Source organism: Giraffa tippelskirchi, chromosome 9 (assembly GCF_054371585.1).
Source record: "Giraffa tippelskirchi isolate mGirTip1 chromosome 9, T2T-mGirTip1v1.2.pri, whole genome shotgun sequence".
Taxonomy (NCBI): Eukaryota; Metazoa; Chordata; class Mammalia; order Artiodactyla; family Giraffidae; genus Giraffa; species Giraffa tippelskirchi.
Window position 1 is genome coordinate 131,146,681 of NC_137283.1, and position 19,399 is coordinate 131,166,079.

The window sequence follows — 19,399 nt, forward strand, 5'->3', positions numbered from 1 at the left end:
TATCATGCGTTTACTTCACAGTTCCAGAAAGGAGGAAACAAGCAGTAGCATCAAAAAGCCATCTAAATCCTTCTGCCATCTGACTTCATATAGTGGCAATCTACCCTGTAGGCACCGTGGAGGTAGCTGCCTGTTTGACACAAGATTCCCTTCCATCATCTCAAACACAGAGAACACTATGCTATTCTTATCAACTTCTAAAAATTACTTCCACAGTCTCCCAGAATAACTGGCTACCAAGACATAGAATCAACAAAGTCTGTAATATGCACTTCCTCATTCTTCACATTATAATTTAAGCTTATTTACTATTGTTTAGTTATCAGCTAACTAATCTCTCAGATTTCTAATGAGTTTAGTTCTATTCAGCTGTAATTTATCTATCTCAAGGCTTAATAATGAAACATCTGTGTGCACATAGATATAATGTACTAATTTTTAATAAATGTGACTTCTTTAGTGTAGCCTTACAAATATTTCTTACAGTCTCTTGAGCAACAGAGTTCTCAAATATATCATTTAAGACAGAGGAAGAAAACATAAATGCTTATAATTAAAAACTTTTAAAAAGTATAACCTTTCTGGAAAGCAATTTGCCAATGAGAATCAAAAATCTTTCAAAAGTTATATGCCTTCTGCTCTAGCAATGCCAAATCTAGGAAGGTACACTAGATAATCACGTGTGTGTACAAAGATAAAGCCTTAAAAAAAAAACACCTCTCATTTTCCTCATTAAAATAAGGAAAAAGTATTTAAAATTCCAATAATAGGCAACTTGTAAAATTATGATAAAAGTTTGATGAATACTTATGCAGTCATTAAAAATGATATTATTAAAAACATTTAATGGAAAATACAATATGTTAGGTAAAATACACAGGTTATAAAATATTATACTCACTTATGAAAATATATATTTATATTAAATGAAAGCATTGGTATAAGTGAGTGGGTGTATTCATATATGAACACATAGACATGTAGATACAATTGAAAGAAAACAAAAATGCATAGAAAATGTTAACTGTATTATTGGAGCAGGGGGTGCTGTACTTTGTCTTCTGTTTTATTTTCGTTCACATATATTCACTGAATGTTCTACAATAAGCATGCAATCGATTTGTACCTTAAAGAACGAAAGACTACATGAATGCCATCTTACATGAGGACCATCAAATGGAAAATAATAAATACTTAGGAAATAAGCATGGTATTTGTTTTGTTTTGTTTTTTGCCTCTTAAAAACTAATCCTATTTGTATCCCACAGATTAATGGCTTCTTGGCTTTCAAAAAAAAAAAACAATACAAAACTAGGACCTTCTTATTTATTTCAATTCATTAAAAAAGAGAGGCTGCAAGTACTTAGCACCTTTTACTTAGAAAGCTAAAGAAAACAAATTCCATATTCATAAACACCACAGTCTAAAATCTAGATAAACAATGTCCTATGAATTTTCTGTATTAATGAAAATTTTATCTTTACACTATACTTCTAGAAAAAAACATAGTAACAGAGAAAATAGGATTAACTGCTAAGAAAATAATGAATGATAAATAGGTTTCTACACTTCATCCTAAACTTCCTTCATTTATATTTTATATATATATAGAGAGAGAATATATATATATTTTTGAACGCTAACAATATTTTCATTAAGTCAGCTCTTATTCAAAATCCATTGTATTTTCCCTGTAAAGTAAGCATAGAGAAATTTCCACTTCTCTGCTTAGACTGACCACGTTCCATGATCTTGCTCAAAGTACTGTATCTACACTACCTTTCATTACTTCTCTTCACAAACCAGCTTCACCAACCTGACAGAGTACTCACTGTTTTCCCCACATATCACGCCAGTTTCCTCCTCCAAAATGAGTTCAATCTCTTATAAGAAAGCCTCCCCTCATCTTAGCCCCTAGTCAGTTATTACACTATTCTTCTTCAGCCCCAGCCCACCCTGACCTTTCCCTGCCTTTGATATACAGTTTCAGACTTTCTTGTTCTGTCCCTTAATTATACACTGCCTTTACACAAATCTTAAATAATTTACATAGGAACATTTATATCGTGCAAAAGAGTAATAATCTCTTAGAAAGTACATGATTCATTCAAGAGTCTAATCAAAAGAAAAAAGCCACACAAAAAATGTAAAAGTATAATATATAGAATTATTAACTATAAGAGGGTGATGTTGTTGATCAGTTGCTCAGTCATATCCAACTCTTTGCAACCCCATGAATTGCAGTATACCAGGTTTCCTTGTCCTTTACTATCTTCTGGAGTTTGCTCAAACTCATGTCCATTGAGTCAACGATGCCATCCAATCATTTCATTCAAGAGTATGGAGATTTTAAAGGTATAAAGGGAACCCTAAAGAATAACTGCAATACCCAAGGAACAAAAAATGTGGAATAGGGAGAGAGGCTGCTGAAAATCAGACTTGCTTAGATGTGGTTGCAGCCCCTGGGTGGTGAAGACTTGGCTGAGTCACCCAGGCTAGAGCTGTTCCACACCTGCCGCCAAGCAAGAAACACCCGCACACGGCAGGTTTGGGGTGAGCTATGTGAATGCTGGGATAGCCAAGAAAGGTAGTCCCCAGGCCAGCACTGGGGCTGCAAGCTCTCTGATTCACTGCAAGCACTGGGAAACTTTCAGCCCTGTGGGACCAGCAAGAAGAAACTAAAATAGAAACACAGCTCAATCAAGTTAGTTGAAAAGCTCCTTTCCACTAAAATGCCCCCTCGGGGCCCTCTACTGACAAAGCTAACACTGTGCTAGTTTCAAAGGAGAAATGCGTCAAGAGTCAAGTTGCACTCTTACAGAGCAGATAATAAAGGATAGTTTAGCACTGCTCAGCAATGAACTGACACAACATCTAACAAGGACCTAGCATATAGAAATTCAATGAATACTAGTAAGTTGGTTAGCTGAATGACTGAATGAATGAGGAGACAAAGAGTCTAACTCTTAAACTGTAACTGTTGAGAGTATACCAGCTCTACTTAGAGTACACTGGAGTCCATGGAGTACATGGGAAGAATCACTATATTTTAACATGCATAATTCTTTTCAACTCCATGCTACAATGAGAACCTTATCAGTGTACTTATTTATACTGAATCTACTCATTCAGTTGCTGCATGGCATATAGATGTTCTCTATGAAACAAAAGGCTTTACTGAGATGTTGGATGTCTAGAGAATAAAAACTGAAAAAGTTGAATATTTTTATACCAGTATAAATATAAAGGGTGTATTAATCAAGGTTCATGAGAGAAACAAATAGATACACACTCACGCACACACACACAAAAGGTTTATTGGAAAGAACTGGTTCATGTGATTACAGAGGCTGAGAAGAACAGACCCAGGAAGAGCCAACTGTAGAGTTCTAGTCCAAGTCCAAAGGCTAAGTAATGTTCTATCTTAATAAGAAAAGCATTTTTGTGTGTTCTGAAGACCATTTTGAATAGTTATCAAAAGCTACCAAAGCCCCAACACACTGTGCAAAACAGTTAGTTCTTGGCATTGAGTGAGGTTTTCCCAGTAGAAACAAAAAACATGCCAGAAACTGTTGATGTGAAAAAACTAAAAACGCTGAACACTAATACAGTTTCATGCCCAGCCAGCTTAAGAGGCCATAACCAGGACCACAAGAAAGAGAACAGTAACAACTGAAATCACAATTTGGGTCCCAATCCATCTGGGATGATTTTTTTTCCTTTGTTGTAAGATTAATATCTCTAAGCATTTATGTTGCCATTACTAAACTGAAGGCACTGTCTTGCTTTTCACAATATTTTTCAGCTTCTCATTTCCTTTTATCAACCTTCTTTTCCTCATCCCATTTTGCTTCATCTGATTAGGTGGCAACATAATATACCAAGTTACTAAAACTAAGAACCTAGAAAGCAGGTTGATATTTCCCTCACTTTCCTCTTGCACTCCACTAACAATTTGTATGGCCTCTAAACTGTCTCCTCAGTCCATGCAACATTTTTTCATCTTAGCTAGTTCATCTAGCTCCTATCATTTCTCTGGAGGACAACTAGAATAGACTCCTAACAGGTTTCATGAATTCTACATTAGCAGTCCTACAACAGTTTTCTACAGGCAGCCAGATTTTTCCAAAACAATTCATCTTTTCTCATCTCCACACTGTAGTGAGAATTAAACCCAAACTCTTCACTCTAACCTATCAGCTTCATAACAACCTGGCCCCTGCCTCCCTCACTTACATTATCTCCTACCTTCTCATCCTCAGCATGCTCCAGCTACAGGGGACTTCTACCTTTTAAAAATCCAAGTTTATGTCTGTTATCAGTGTTTTTACACTGGGTTTTCCTCTGCCTGGAATACTCTCTCCTCAGCTGGCTTATTTTTATCGTTCAGGTCTCAGCTCAAATACCATCTATTAGTGAAGCATTCCCTGGTCTGTTAATAAAGTAGTTCCTTCCAAGATTCCTTCTAACATGCCATTCTTTGTTATTGCCTTCATAGCCCTTGCCATTTACCGAATCCACTTTGTTTATCTGATTGAAAAACTCCACACACACAGAAAAATCATAGTTTATCTTGTTCATTCAAAACTCTAGAACAATGTCAGGAGCCTTCAGCACGGAATGGAAAGTTTTTATGACATCTAGCAACCATCTATTTGTGCTTTCTGCTTGCATGTCTGCAGCACTTCTATAATGCTCTTACGTACCAAATGTACCATATCGATCAGAGCACCTCCCCAGCCCTCGTGCAGTCTTTTCAAGATCAGAAACCTCTTTTTCCTCCTAGCACTTAACAGAGGAATTCTGCACAGGTCAAGTCTTAGTGAACTCAACTAAAGCAAAAAAAAAAAAAAGGAAGAAGAAAAAAAAAGCAAGCAACAAAATGAAGAATTTCAAAAGTTATAGCAGTACTGTTTTTTCAAAGACAACAACAAGGGAGAAAATCAGTAAATCTGAAATAACTTTAAACAATGTTCTTAAAAACAAAACAATGTTTTCAATGCTGACATTTCCCTCCAGAGATCCCATGATTTTGGTAAGGTTGACAGATATGCCCTCACTTTTGTTGCAGTCTGTTATTATTTTCTTCAAACATCTATCTAACTTCTATTATTTCTTTTTTTTAAACTTTTTATTTTGTATTGATACATAGTCGATTAACAATGTTGTGATAGTTTCAGGTGAACAGTGAAGGGACTCAGCCATACATATACATGTATCCATTCTCCCTCAAATTCCCCTTCCTTTCATGGTGCCATATAACACTGAGCAGAGTTCCATGAGCTATACAGTAGAACCTTGCTGGTTATCCATTTTAAATACAATAGAGTCTACATGTCGATCCCAAACTCCCTAACTTCCCCCCATTCTATTACTTAAGATAATGCCTTTCACTAAGTTTGTTTCCAAAAGACAGAATGAGGCACATGTTTTTAAAAATTACATTTGTCCCCCAAGCTCCAACACAGAAGAACTGAACTTGCAACTTCACAGGATTCTAGTCCCACAACTTTGTGTGTGTGTGTGCTTAGTCACTCAGCCGTGTCCAACTCTTGGTGAACCCACAGACTGTGCCCATCAGGCTCCTCTGTCCATGGGGATTCTCCAGGCAAGAATACTGGAGCGGGTTGCCATGCCCTCCTCCAGGAGATCTTCCCAACCCAGTGATCAAACCCAGGTCTCCCATATTGCAGGCAGATTCTTTACCATCTGAGCCACCAGGGAAGCTCTGTCTATTCCATTATCTGAAATTCTCTATCTACATTCTGCAGAAGTAAAATTTCTCTTAATTCCTGAATAAGGGCTTTGTATTTGTTCTAGGTAGCCATCTTACATTTGAAAATAAAATGCATTTTATCTTCAAGAACAGCATCTAACATGTTCATAAAACACAAAACTGTAAGAAGATTTCAGATGAAATGAGCACAACATTTTTCCTTCTTGGGAGACATGTCACCTCAGGAAGTTTATCTGCTACACATTAAGATCTAGAAACTGGGCCAAACACTGTACTACAGTTTAATCTCCTTCCCCTACAACACCTTAGAAAGCAAAAGCATGAATCCAACTGGCCCTTACTTTGACCACCTGAATTTTTATTTTCACCTGTATGATACAGAAAATCTGTGCAACCTACTATTAAAAGTGTGAATTAATTATCACCTACCCCCTCTTAAACGCAGGCAAACTTTACAACCTGCTGCACTTTTCTCATCAGCATTTTTTATGATGCCAGTTTCCCCTACCCACTATCACCCATCTCTTCAACTCTCTAGCTTGGGTAAATAATTAAACCTTTCTCGGTCTTGGTTTCTTTGTCTTGAAATGCCTAAAGCCCTTAGGGTATGCTGTCAGGACCAAATGAGACTGTGTCTATGATGTACTAAACCACACTGATTAGGCAGATCCTTAATATGTGTTCCTTCGGTCATATTCATTCCTTTCTCTGTTAAATAGTTCAGAGAATCATACTGGAAAACGTATTTCAAAGGTTAAAAATGAGATGATGTTAATGAGTAGTAAAGTCAAAAACTTCCAACACAGAGACAGCCAAACCTTTCTCAGCCCTCCCCTTCACAACTCTGCCTAACGCTTTTTATCCCCTGTGATCAACCCTCCTTCCCAGCTCTCCCCTTCAGGTTTCTTCCTAAACCTCCCCTTTCACTCTTATTATCTTTAAAATTTGGTAAATACACACTGGAAACACATATACTCACCTAACCTTAGCAACAGTTATAAAAGGATAAATAAGTTTAAGATTTCTTGTACTGAGATTGGGCTTCCCAGGTAGCACAAAGGTAAAGAATCTGCCCACCAATTCAGGAGACTCGGGAGACAGGTTCAAACCCTAGGTCGGGAAGATTTCCCTTGAGAAGGGAATGGCAACCCACTCCAATATTTCTGCCTGGAGAATTCCAAGGACAGAGGAGCCTGGCAGGCTGAAGTTCCTGGGGTCGCAGACTGTTGAACACAACTGAGCACGCACACACACATGTTCGAAGATTTCTCCAGTTTCTGAAATTCTGGCACTCCCGCCATGGCTCTCCAAGCTGTGGAGCTTCTGTATTATGTGCTACTGAAATGTTTTGAGAAGCAGCTGCTAAAATGAAAAGTAACTTCAGAGAGAATAATCAGAGTTGCATTTACCCAAAAAGGCAAGAGAGTCTTTATTCTATAGCCAATTTTGTCATTATCACTTCCCTTCTCAAAAGAACTGAGACTAGAAAGAACATTGAAAGGTATGAGAAGGTAGAAGTCTCTGGAAACTGCCTAAATATCTTATTAGCAATTCCAGCCTATTGTCTGGATATACCTTAATTCTGTTAATAATGAAAGACCAGAACTTAAGGTCAGTCCACAATGAGTGTGCAGTATTTATTTATTTCCATATATATGGATATTCCCAAAGACAAAGTACTCTACTCAGTAGTCACTATGTGCCTAATGGTACCAAAAATCTATTATGCCATGTATCAGGAGAACAAGGCTTTGTTTTGACTCAAAATTAGTAACAAGAGTCAATAATTACTCCTGAATAAGCAAATGGCAAGCAGTGATCAATTAGAGAAGAACTCAGGTTGAGTGACATTTCTCAGCTGAGTTCTCAGGTTCAAGGATAATCAGCCTACAAGAGTTACAAGTTGCTTCCTTTATTAAATCCTAAAGTTATAAATTTCCCTGGTAGCTCAGTTGGTAAAGAATCCACCTGCAATGCAGGATTCCGAGTTCGATTCTGGGTCGGGAAGATCCTCTTGAGAAGGGAAGCCCATTCTAGTGTTCTTGGGCTTCCGTGGTGGCTCAGGTGGTAAAGAATCTGCCTGCAATGTGGGAGACCTGGGTTGGATCCCTGGGTTGGGAAGATCCCCTGGCGAAGAGACTAGCTACCCACTCCAATATTCTGGCCTGGAGAATTCCATGGCCTGTATAGTCCACAGGGTCACAAAGAGTCAGACACAACTGAGCGACATTCACTTTCAAGGTTCTAAATCACAATAAGAGACACTTTACAAAAGATTTGAAAAAAAAGGAATAAGATTTATTCCACTCTCATCCCAAGGAAATCATGTTCCTATCTATGAAATGGAAGGGGAAAAAAAAAAAAAAAAGTCATACCCTGAAGTCAGAGACCTGATTCTGGAGCCTGGTGCTGATACCACCCACCTCAAACCATCCACCTCTCTCTCCTCTACCACTTAACTGATGAAAATCAGTCCCAGAAAAAGTAAATGTCATAGATATAATAAATTACTATTTGAGAGGATTGTTATAGGGATTACATAAATGGGAACTATCAAAGTAAAAATGTATTTTCACTTTTTTACTTACAAAATATCATTTAAACCAAAAACCTATCTGCTTGTTTTTGAAAACAGTGCCTGCCTTAGAATACAAACAGAGTGATGAGGGGAGAGGGTGGGGCAAAAGAGAATGAGAACACAGAACATGAGAGAAAAATGAGAAACTGAGTATGGAGAAATAGAGAGTCCAAGCCAGATGAAAAAAAAGAGAAGAAAGAAGTGCCTCCACTTTAAATGCAAAATTTGGGAAGACAAAAGGAAAGAGGGAAACACACCGTGGAAAATAAAATGGGGCTATGTTTATTTTCTGTCTCCCCAGGTAGCTTCATAAACCATCCAAATATGACAAAAGAAACACAAGTCCTAGGAAACAAAAGCAAAAGAGAATGATATCATCACTTCAAATGTTAAGATTGTTGCTTTTGGCCACAAGATGATTAATCTTCTATAATTCAAGGACATGATATAATTTTTTAAAAAAAATCCAAGACCCCTTGGAAGTCTTTTGAGCCTACATTAATTTTGATAGCTCTAGTGGAATTAGTGGTTCCCAATACTAGAATAAAGCATAATACTGTTTTCTAAGATAAGCTAATCCATCTCTCCAATGTGCCAATCCAGCTGTTTGTTTAAAAACAATCAAACAAAAACAAAAGTAAAAAAATAAATAAATAAAAGAAGAAGAAGAAAGAAAAGAAACCCCCAAAACATAACTGGTCAATTGTGAACTACCATATCAGCCACTGGTGAGGAAAGAAAGAATGTGCAAATACTTCTCTGACTGTGGACAATTTATTCAACTTCCTCTTAGCAAATACAATCACCCAAGGATATTCCTCCAAGAAAACATTCTTTTTTAATATATCCAGAAAAACTGCATGATGCAAGTGCGCAAATGGCCTCCATTCCAACGGGGCTCTTGCTGTCCAGAGAGCAGCTAAGGATTGAACTTTGTTTTCATAAATGCTAACTTAAGGCTCAATGAGTGAACACAAACATTGAGAAATTGTTGCGTTTCTGTTCCCACACTAACTTTTTAAAGCTTCCCTCTGGGATGTACTGTAGAAGCTAAAATAGAAAATAGTTTCAGCCAAAAAACAAGTAGCAGTGGGAACTCTGACCAACAATCAACCACAGGTGTTTCCCAACCCACATTCCCCCCCAATCTCACAAAAGGGAGAATACGGAGAAGGGAAGAGGGAACTTTGAGTAACTTCAAATTTTTGACTCTATCTACTATTGAGAGGTACTTTAGGATTTCAGCAACATTCGTAAGATAAGTGTAAACACCTTAAGCACACATTATAGGATCAAGTTTTTCTCCCTTGGGAATAACCAGAAGCAGGGATATGTCTCCAACATTTTTTTCCTTCTAACTATAATATTATCAAATATCTCCCTAAGAACTGTTTACATAACTTTTTTAAAAAAGGAATTGCTTTTTAAATAGTCCTACAAGTTGTAACTAAACTCTACAAGTACCATGAACTGGAAGTGACCACTCTAATGATGGTGATACACATCCACTAAATGTAACCAAGTGTGCGCACAGACACAGCTAATACCATGTACTTTATCTGGTGCCCAGAGTCCTCACAAGTATAGTTCATATAAACCTTGCAATGTGTTATTTGCAATGAATCATCAGCATGAACTCATAGTTCACAATTCATAATGATAGACATGCATTTTTTGCCTTGTTTTACCCCTCCTTTTTGCTTGAAAGAATTGTGGTCTCCTTTTCTCCCCTGAAAGCCTAATTTCTATGTTCTCTAGGAATTCCTATGATTGATCATATACCTTTTTAGGTGATTTACAAATTTTACATTTCCTACCTTCGAGTTTGTAAGGCATAGAATCTTCCAAGCTCAAAAAAGTAAACGCCTTAAGGGCTACTGCTATGATTAGGCATAGTGATCTAGACAGAGCAGATAGCCCATTTAATGGAATTGATGGTGAAGGCTAAGTGGAAACTTACTAATGGAAATATGTAAAACAGTAAAAATATCTTATTTAATTCATCCAACATTCTAGTGAGAAAGATATCGAATATGTAAAGTGCTTAATATGATATAGAAGAATGTGGGGTTTAAAAAAGCTTGCTCAGAAATCAATCCAAATCTAATACTAAATCCATCTTCTTTAGTCTATATATTATACTGCCCATCAAAGTGGATAAGAAATTCAGTTTACAAAGGTAACACATAACTTAAATTTTTTTCATTGCTTGGAGAAAATGGGGGAGATGAAGACAGTGATGTAGGAAGTGAACAGCCAAGATGGCCTTGTAAACAAAATAAGGACCTTTGCCTTTATCTTAACTCTTTATAGAAAGACACAGAAAAGCATTAAGCTGGGGGAAGCAGAAACTCCTGTCCTAAATCAGATTTAAATTTTGGAAAATCACTCTGGCTACCGTGTGTAGACCAGTTAGGAAATAGTTACAGCATTCTCATAGAGAATTCTGTATTTAATTATGATAGCAGATGACAAAGATAATATGAAGCAATCATCTAAAACTTATACAAGAGGTAAAAAAATCAACGAGAACTGATGTGGATGAGAAACAGAAGTGAAGAACAGACAGGAGTCCAGAATGTACAACTACGCTTCTTGCTCATATACCCAAATAGACAGTGGTACAATTTCCTGAGTCTTGCCACATTGGACAGAGATCAGTTTGGGAGGAAAGTTCAGTTCAAGTTTTTTATTATAAACAACAGAAGCTACTACATCATTTTCAGCAAAAAGGAAACATATTTAAAAACAAAAAAAAAACTAGAGAGCCCAAACAATAACCAAACTATTAGTGGAGACCCACCACTGAGTACAAACACTCCTCCCAGAACCCAGGCTGAGTCTCATATTTTGCTGACCATGGATATCTATGCTTCAACTCTTTGCAGAAGGAAATCCTTATGCTGTCTTCTTTCTGCAGCCAATGGCTTCCTAATCAAACTTAGTTTAGGTGGTCTGAGGTGGAGATTTTGTCACCTATCAATATCCTGGCTACAAGGATGGCTTAAAGGTGTTGGACTTCTTTCTGAAGTCATGAGAACTTTTAAGGTAAGAAATTCACCAAATATAGGAAAGACTGCCAAAAAGAATAATAAATATCACCTAAGTAAGAAGGAGTATTAATTTTATTGAAACATACCAGAGAAGATGTCAAGTAGGCTATTGGATATATGATTCTGTATCTTAGAGAAAAGAGCTTAGCTTATTATAAACACACTTATGAATCATCCCCACATATATTTCACACTTGTAAGCAAATTCCATAACCTTACTGTTTTTTGCTTTTCATAAACTTTTCAACAAAATCTCAAATATTTTATAAATATGGTACTACAGATTAAATTTAATCAAGTTAATGTCACACCATATACTATTATGGAACATAGAACACAACAATCTGACTGCAAACCATTCTATCCCTAATACTGACAGAAATACTTCCGAAGAAATTCACTCTAAACTTTTAACTTACATGGCTATCTCTGATAACTCCACATGTTTTTACTATCTTTTACTGAAGTGTTATTTCAATGATGATTAATAATTTGGGTGATTTCCAAGACCTCACAACAGACTCTGTCTACAGCTGGATGAAAGCTACTTAATCTTGCACTCACAAGCACACACGACTAGTGTGGGTATCTCGAGTATATTCACCTCTTGACCTTCACTAAGCACATCTCCTAATCTGAACAGTTGTCTCCTGATTTATTTTTTTCAAATACAAAACCAAAATTCCCGGTTGAGTGTGCTGTGTATTTATCCTCAGCAGCAATTCAATTTATGTGTTCTATGTTCCATAAAAGACAATGTGTTCTGGGGAAGAAAAAATTGACAAGATACTCAAAACAGACAAATGTATCAGAGAGGAAAAATTGGAACTAATGGTGATTGAAACACCAGTGTGACTATCTTCTCCACAGTAGTTTTGGCCTAAAATTGCTTCCTGGAAAACAGAAAATCACGTAAATGTCCTTCTATACCTGAAAACATGAAAATAAATAAATGAAACTCAAACAACTTCATGGATAAACTAGCTGCAGTAACATTTGCTGAATGAAAAAATTCACTCTGATATCAACCTTGGGGTGGGGTTGGGGTGAGGGGAGGTTCAGGACTTTCCTCTACAGGGGGCACTAAGTCCTACCACAGGGTCTCTGATTCTCCTTTTACAGATAGAAATGACTTCATGATCAAGTTCTTTAAGGTAGTAATGGAAAGAGTGGTTCCACCCACCTTTCTAGTTGCCCAGCATCCTATGTAAGATGAAATCCAAAAATCAAAATTACTACCCCAACAATACAAAATCCAAAATTTTGCCATCCAATACAAAACAAAATAAAAAGGGTGATGGTAAGAGAGATGTCGACTGTTAAGGAGGTAAGCAAAGGAGAGATGCAGATGCCTGAGGAATCTAATTCTGAGACCAACTAAATAGATTTGTTTGGATGATCTACAAGGAGGGTAAAAAGTCTCCAGTGGCTAGAACTTCCTCCTAAAATAAGTCATTTCGACTAAGCATAAACTATTTCTTGGTTCTCCACCAAACCAGTAAAAATAGCTAAGAGTTCATTCATTGGTCTGAACTGTCAGAGTAAACCCATATGGCTCATAATGTAAACATGGCAATCGGATAGGATTTCAAGACTCTCTGTTGATAAACATTTGTTTCAAGCACCAGTCTCAGTATGTCAGTCACATAAGGAATCCCCTCATTCTAGCAGACCCAGCAACTGAGTAAGCATTATGACTTTTACTTTAATCAACTTAAATGTGCAAGAAAGCATGGTTTGTTAAGTCCCTATGGGCAGCAAACAGTTTAGAAATAAACCTGATTCAGTGTTTCTCAAACCCGAGAAAATACTGATCTTTAAAAAGGAAAACTTTCTCATGGACTTCAGTGTTAATTTACATTATGCACAGATAACCTCTGAGTATTAACTTATTATAACAAGAGTTTATCATACTCCTGTCCATACAAACAAATGTAAAAATCAATAAAATTTAAATTAATACTAGTTTAATGTCATAAATTATGTTTTACAGAATCAATATTGCAAATATTACATAGTGACCACTATGTGAAAACACATATACTTTATTGTATAATTATATTTCACTTTGGATTTGATTCTTCTTTTTTTTTTTTAATTTTATTTTATTATTTTTTTTTTTAGTTGGGGGCTAATTACTTTACAATATTGTAATAGTTTTTGCCATACATTGACATGAATCAGCCATGGGTTTACATGAGTTCCCCTTCCTGGATGATTCTTCTTTTGATTTTGATCAAAATGAAACATCATTTGAGTCAGTATTAATACATCATTGTTATTTTTCTTTGACAGTGATTTTTAGCCACTAATTCATGCTTCTGTTGGACCAATAATTTAATAGTGTGTCCCAAAATACAATAATAGGAAAAACGCAAAGTTGTTTATAAACATTTCTTTTCTGATTATTTACTATATTTACTGTTTATGAACTTTTTTCAAGCTATATATAAAATGTCACAGTTTACTATAATTTCTCAATCTTATACATTTATTTTCTGCCACACAGTAGCTAAAGGTTTCCATCACTTTTTCCTATGTGAACTGCTGTTAAACCTTCATTTGCGCCCTAAACCAAGATGCAATTTATACTTTCCTTTAACAAAGCTACAACATCAACACAAATGCAAATAATGCCTTTGAATTATTTCTTAATTACCCACATTATCTTAAATGTGTATAGTATTAATTTTAGACTCAAAAAACATAGAGATTTTTAAACTTCCATAGGACTCAGAGGAAGTACCTATATACTGTAGGTTGAGAAGTACTGCCTAGCTCATTTAATAATACTCACCCTCAAAGAAGACTTACCATTTACAACACAGACAGCTGCACAGTGAGAAAACAAGTAGAAGAAGCACACTGGACCAAAATTGTGTACAAACCTAAATTCATTTTCTTGAAGGAAAACACATACTTTCTTTTTCCAAAGAAAAACATTTTTTTAAAAGGTACTCAGAGTCATGTCCGTAAAATAAGAACCATCACTTTATGTTATATGGCTTCCTCTTTGCTTTCAGCTTTAGAATCTAATACTAGAGAAGGCTTTACTTTCTCTGAAAGTAGTTAAAACTAAACAACTAATTATGTGTTTACTTTTCAAGTTGGTGCCAAGAAGCTTACATATAATTTGAAGTTCAACTAGAATGGTAATATAGGCCTCAGTGGCTGGGAAATCTAGGTTTATGGCTGTGAACCTGATTTTATAATTATATTTGCATTCCTAGGTAGCAAGAGTCTATTCTCCTTAGTTATCTTCACCAATTGAGTATCTTAGAGGTGAAAAAGGTAAAAGTGTTAGTTTCTCATTCCTATCCAACTCTTTGCGACCTCCTAGACTGTAGCCCACCAGGCCTCTCTGTCCATGGAATTTTCCAGGCAAGAATACTGGAGGGGGTACCCATTTTCATCTCCAGAGGATCTTTCCAAGCCAGGGATCTTAGAGGTAAGTCTAATTATCTATGTAACAGTGAAAGTTATATGAAAGTATAAATTAAATAATGAATGATTAGTAAATGAAGATAGTTCTGACTTGTTACTAAGATAAAGTTTTCCATTCATGCCTATATCACTTTGCCAGAAGCCCCAAAACCAAATCTATATAAAATTGTGAATGGAGAAGATAGTCAATTCTTACTGCCTGCAAAACTAAATCTAAGAAGTATAACCACTGACTGGCTACTTATCTCAATATTAAAACTTAATGCAGTTACATCAAGAAAAAAAAAGGCCATCATGTAGTTATACCTCTTTCCAACATCACCTCTTCACCCTTGAGTAGCAACGTGCTGACTGTAGAACAGGGTATTACAAATTGTATTAAAATATCTTATAAATTATAAATGGATTCCCACTTAAAGCAGAAAATGCAAATTGAGAACAAAATTTAAATGGTAAAACCACAGGAAAAAGTTGTTATAATTTCAAAGAAAACTTTAAAAAAATCACCTTTTTAACAAGTTCATTCTAGCAAATTTTCAAACCAGAAATCTCTTGATAGAAGAAACCTTTCCTATCTTCAAAAGTACAGCTAACAAAACATACATCGATCATCATTTTTTGATTGGCAAAAATTCACAAATACTCCTTTTAAACTCAGAAATGTAGGAAAATGTCCCCTATCTTTCTAAAGAATATTGTTTTGGATATCTGAACAACACAGTAAGACAGATGACATATGTCCAGATAAAACATTTTTTTAAATCAAAAGATATTATCATTAATGAAAAGAATACAAAGTTTTCTAACATTTAAATAATACAATACAATAAAGAAATAGAAGATGACTTAATTTACACAAAAAGGTATTTCATATAAGCTACCTCTATAGTATGATAAAACTTCTATTAACAAATCTTTTGAAATAAAAATTTTAAATAGAAATTCAGCTGTTACATGCTTTATCCAAAAACATTGCATAAATTATGTGAAAGAGTTTTTGCATTTTTAGCTGCTTAACAAAATACACAAGGACAAAGTTCTTATTTCTCCCTAGTTGAAATAAACAGGACAGATTAAGAAACATCTGCAATGTTGTCTATATTTTTAAGGATACAGTTAAAAGAATGAACTCTGAACTGAGATCAAACTTAGTTCAAATCCTGGCTCTACGGCTTGAAAGTTTAGTGATTTTCAATACTTGGTTCCCCTTATAGAGAACTGGGCTTATCTGCAAAACAGGGATAACACCACCTGAATTATAGCAATTTTGGGACTCATACATGGAACAGATTTATCCCTTTAAATGTTTCAGATACTGCACAGAAATATCTGAAAAACCAACAAATTTCTATGCTTTGGCTTCTTATATCAAAAATACTTCATCACTCTTCTCACCGCTCCTCCCCAGAAGCTCAAATCCCTCACACTGATTCTTTGTTGTAAACAAGTTAACAATTGTATTCTGATCAGCAGTACCAGGGGGAATATTTCTCTTATGTCGTTACCCTTTTTGCATCCACTGATGCTGCTCCCTCTCTCAGAAACTCTCACGTCACCACTCAGCCAAAGAAATTATACACATATCTCAAAATTAAACTCAACCTACATCAAGTTCCTTATCCTGAATTTTCTACCAATGGGAGATTTGCATTTACCAAAATATTGTAAAACACAAGGTGATACCCCACAATGTAGAACATATGCAGTCAGCCTCAGCAAAATAAAACTATTATTGTCAGTCTTTCTTCCACTCTCTTCAACCTCATTTCTAAGGAGGACTTTTGTTTATACTCCTCAGTTTTTGTCATACCTCTGTGGACAAGGAGAATAGAGGGGGAAATGTTTTAATTAATCTAGAGAAACTATACTTTTTATTTAAAAAAAGGACAGAAAGTTATCTGGAGAACAGAAAACAATGGCCCTGAATGAAAGGTAGGTCTCTAAATATAAAGCCAATATAAAGAATATATTTTTCAGAGATATACAAAATTAGAGCCAAAATTAGTGACGTGAACCTTTGAGGAGCCATATAAAGAGATAGTTTTAAAAGCAATTTTTCCACTTATCATGATATACTTCATACACACAAACATTGAAACATACACACACACATAAATACATACACACATAAATCTGCGGGAGTCTTCAGTGAATGCACGCACACTATTTTAAATGTTTTTGATATTGAATATATGCTTCTCTCTGATGTGAAACCAAAGGGAATTGAGCCTTCAGGTATGGACAAGAAGATGCATTTTAGTTCCCATTATATACATGAAACACTGAACTTTGAGACAAGCACAAAGGAAATATCAAGTGAATGGTATCTGTTTTCATCCTGTTGCCTATTCTTCAATTATTCTGTGTGTGTCTGCCATCTCCTCAAGAAGACAAGCCATCTTGCTGATGACAATACTCTATACTGCTTCAAGCCACAACATCCAGCATTGTACTAAAGAAGGGGTCAGGAATCGATAAGTATCGGCTAATTGAATCACTGACATTTGAGAAAATCCCAACATCTGAGACACAAATAATTAAGTTATGATGTGAAGCTCAGCTTCAGGAGAAACGAGAATGTTTTCCAATTTATTTCTCCTCCAACACTATCTAGGATTTCTCTTCAGTACATAACTCAGACTGGGGAGATAATATATGTGCTAATCACCATGCAGGGGAAGAAAACACTATCTGCATTTGTATCCCTTCTCACTGATATGTCTTGTTACCATGAAGGTGTTTAATACAAGCTTGTCTGCTATACCAAATGTTCTGAGATAATGAATCTCAATGTATAAGCTTTATTTCCATTAGAATTATATATCTCTAATCCTCAGAAGAGAAGCACTCAATTTTAACTACAAAGGAAATTGGTTGGTGTTCTTTTTTTAATCTTACTTTACCTATTTTTTAAAAGTTACATTTTAAAAGGATATATAAATCAGGCAATAAATATTCTATTTATCTATCTTTGTCTTTCTAGTGAATAGCAGAAAAAAATGTACTTTCACCTTAGTATATACCTGCTGTCTCAAAAATATCCCAATGAATAACAACCAGAAGCAGAAAAGAAAAGGGAGACAGGAAGGGTATTATAGCGCTGCTATCGCCCTGCCAGGCTGTTGAGCGGCCACAGTCTCACAAAGTTATGAGGTTTTAGGAACTTTAGAGATCATTTCATTTCATCATGCATTTTATACATTAAAAATCTGAAAAACACTGAATTTGAAAGATGTACCTAAATGACAAATATTTTAAATAATCAAGGAAGCAAAGGAAAACAAAAAGATGAACACTGAGGAGCAATCTTTTATTTTTGCCTGACAGCAAGTAATCCTGTTATTAAAAAAAAAGTTGGAGATTTTAGCCAATTTTCTGATACATCCTATAGTATAATAAAAACGTCAATTAATTTCCTGAGTATAATGATCTTATTAACAGATAGTCTGCTGTAAAGTCCCAAACTAAAACATTTCATAAATTATATAAATAGAATATTTTTCTTTTTAGCTGCCTGACAAATTCTAGTTTTCAATAAGCAGACAGACCTTAGGGAAAGATAAAACACTTATAAAGCTTAAAGTGATTCCCAACAATTCGGACGGGGTCAGTCCAACTCACTTCAATACATGTCAGTATGTGATCTTCAGCACATTATTTTCTCTTTTCCAAAACACAGGTCCTTTATCTATCCAATAGGGATAACACACCCTGCCTCACAGGTCTGGCATGCAGAATATGGGAAAGTATCAACAAAGCACTCGGTATGAGGCTTGGCACATAGCAGATCTATGACAAATGAGAACCCCATACTTGCTACCCTATTAATAATAGAGAAGGAATGAAAAAAATATTAATTTGCATGCATCAAAAGTCTGACCTTAAGTGATAATACTTTGACTCTCAAGCACATTAAACAGTAAATGAGGCTTCCTAACAAATGACAATTACAATGTCACAATTACAATCTCACTAGAAACAATAATATAAATTACTCTTTTAGTCTCTGATCTGTGACTGTGAAAAAGTCTTAGTCACTTATCAGCAAGCTTGGTGGGACAGTGGGAATAATAGGGAGGAGAGGTGAGAAGAGGGATCATTTATATCACAGTGGCTTTGTTTGGTGACTCAAGGGAATTCTGACATTTTCTCCTTGAGATAATGAGAATATCATCAATACACTGTTTATAGCTTCTGCCTTGTCAAAATGGTACCTTAAAAATGTTGCTAATCCAGGTAACTGAAAGATGGACTAAATTCATCGCACAGCCAATATCTACCATTCTGCTGCTGCTGCTGCTGCTAAGTCGCTTCAGTCGTGTCTGACTCTGTGCGACCCCATAGACGGCAGCCCACGAGGCTCCCCTATCCCTGGGATTCTCCAGGAAAGAACACTGGAATGGGTTGCCATTTCCTTCTCCAATGCACAAAAGTGAAAAGTGAAAGTGAAGTCGCTCAGTCATGTCTGACTCTTAGCAACCCCATGGTCTGCAGCCTACCAGGCTCCTCCATCCATGGGATTTTCCAGGCAAGTGTACTGGAGTGGGATGCCATCTCCTTCTCCGTCTACCATTCTGAGGTATCTCT

At 35.9% G+C, this 19,399-nt stretch overlaps 1 protein-coding gene across 11 annotated transcripts in view; it reads right to left on the reverse strand.

The window, feature by feature from the left end:
• Positions 1–19,399, reverse strand: part of PTPRK (protein tyrosine phosphatase receptor type K) — a 598,235-nt gene that overhangs the window by 383,750 nt on the left and 195,086 nt on the right. The window lies entirely within an intron of this gene.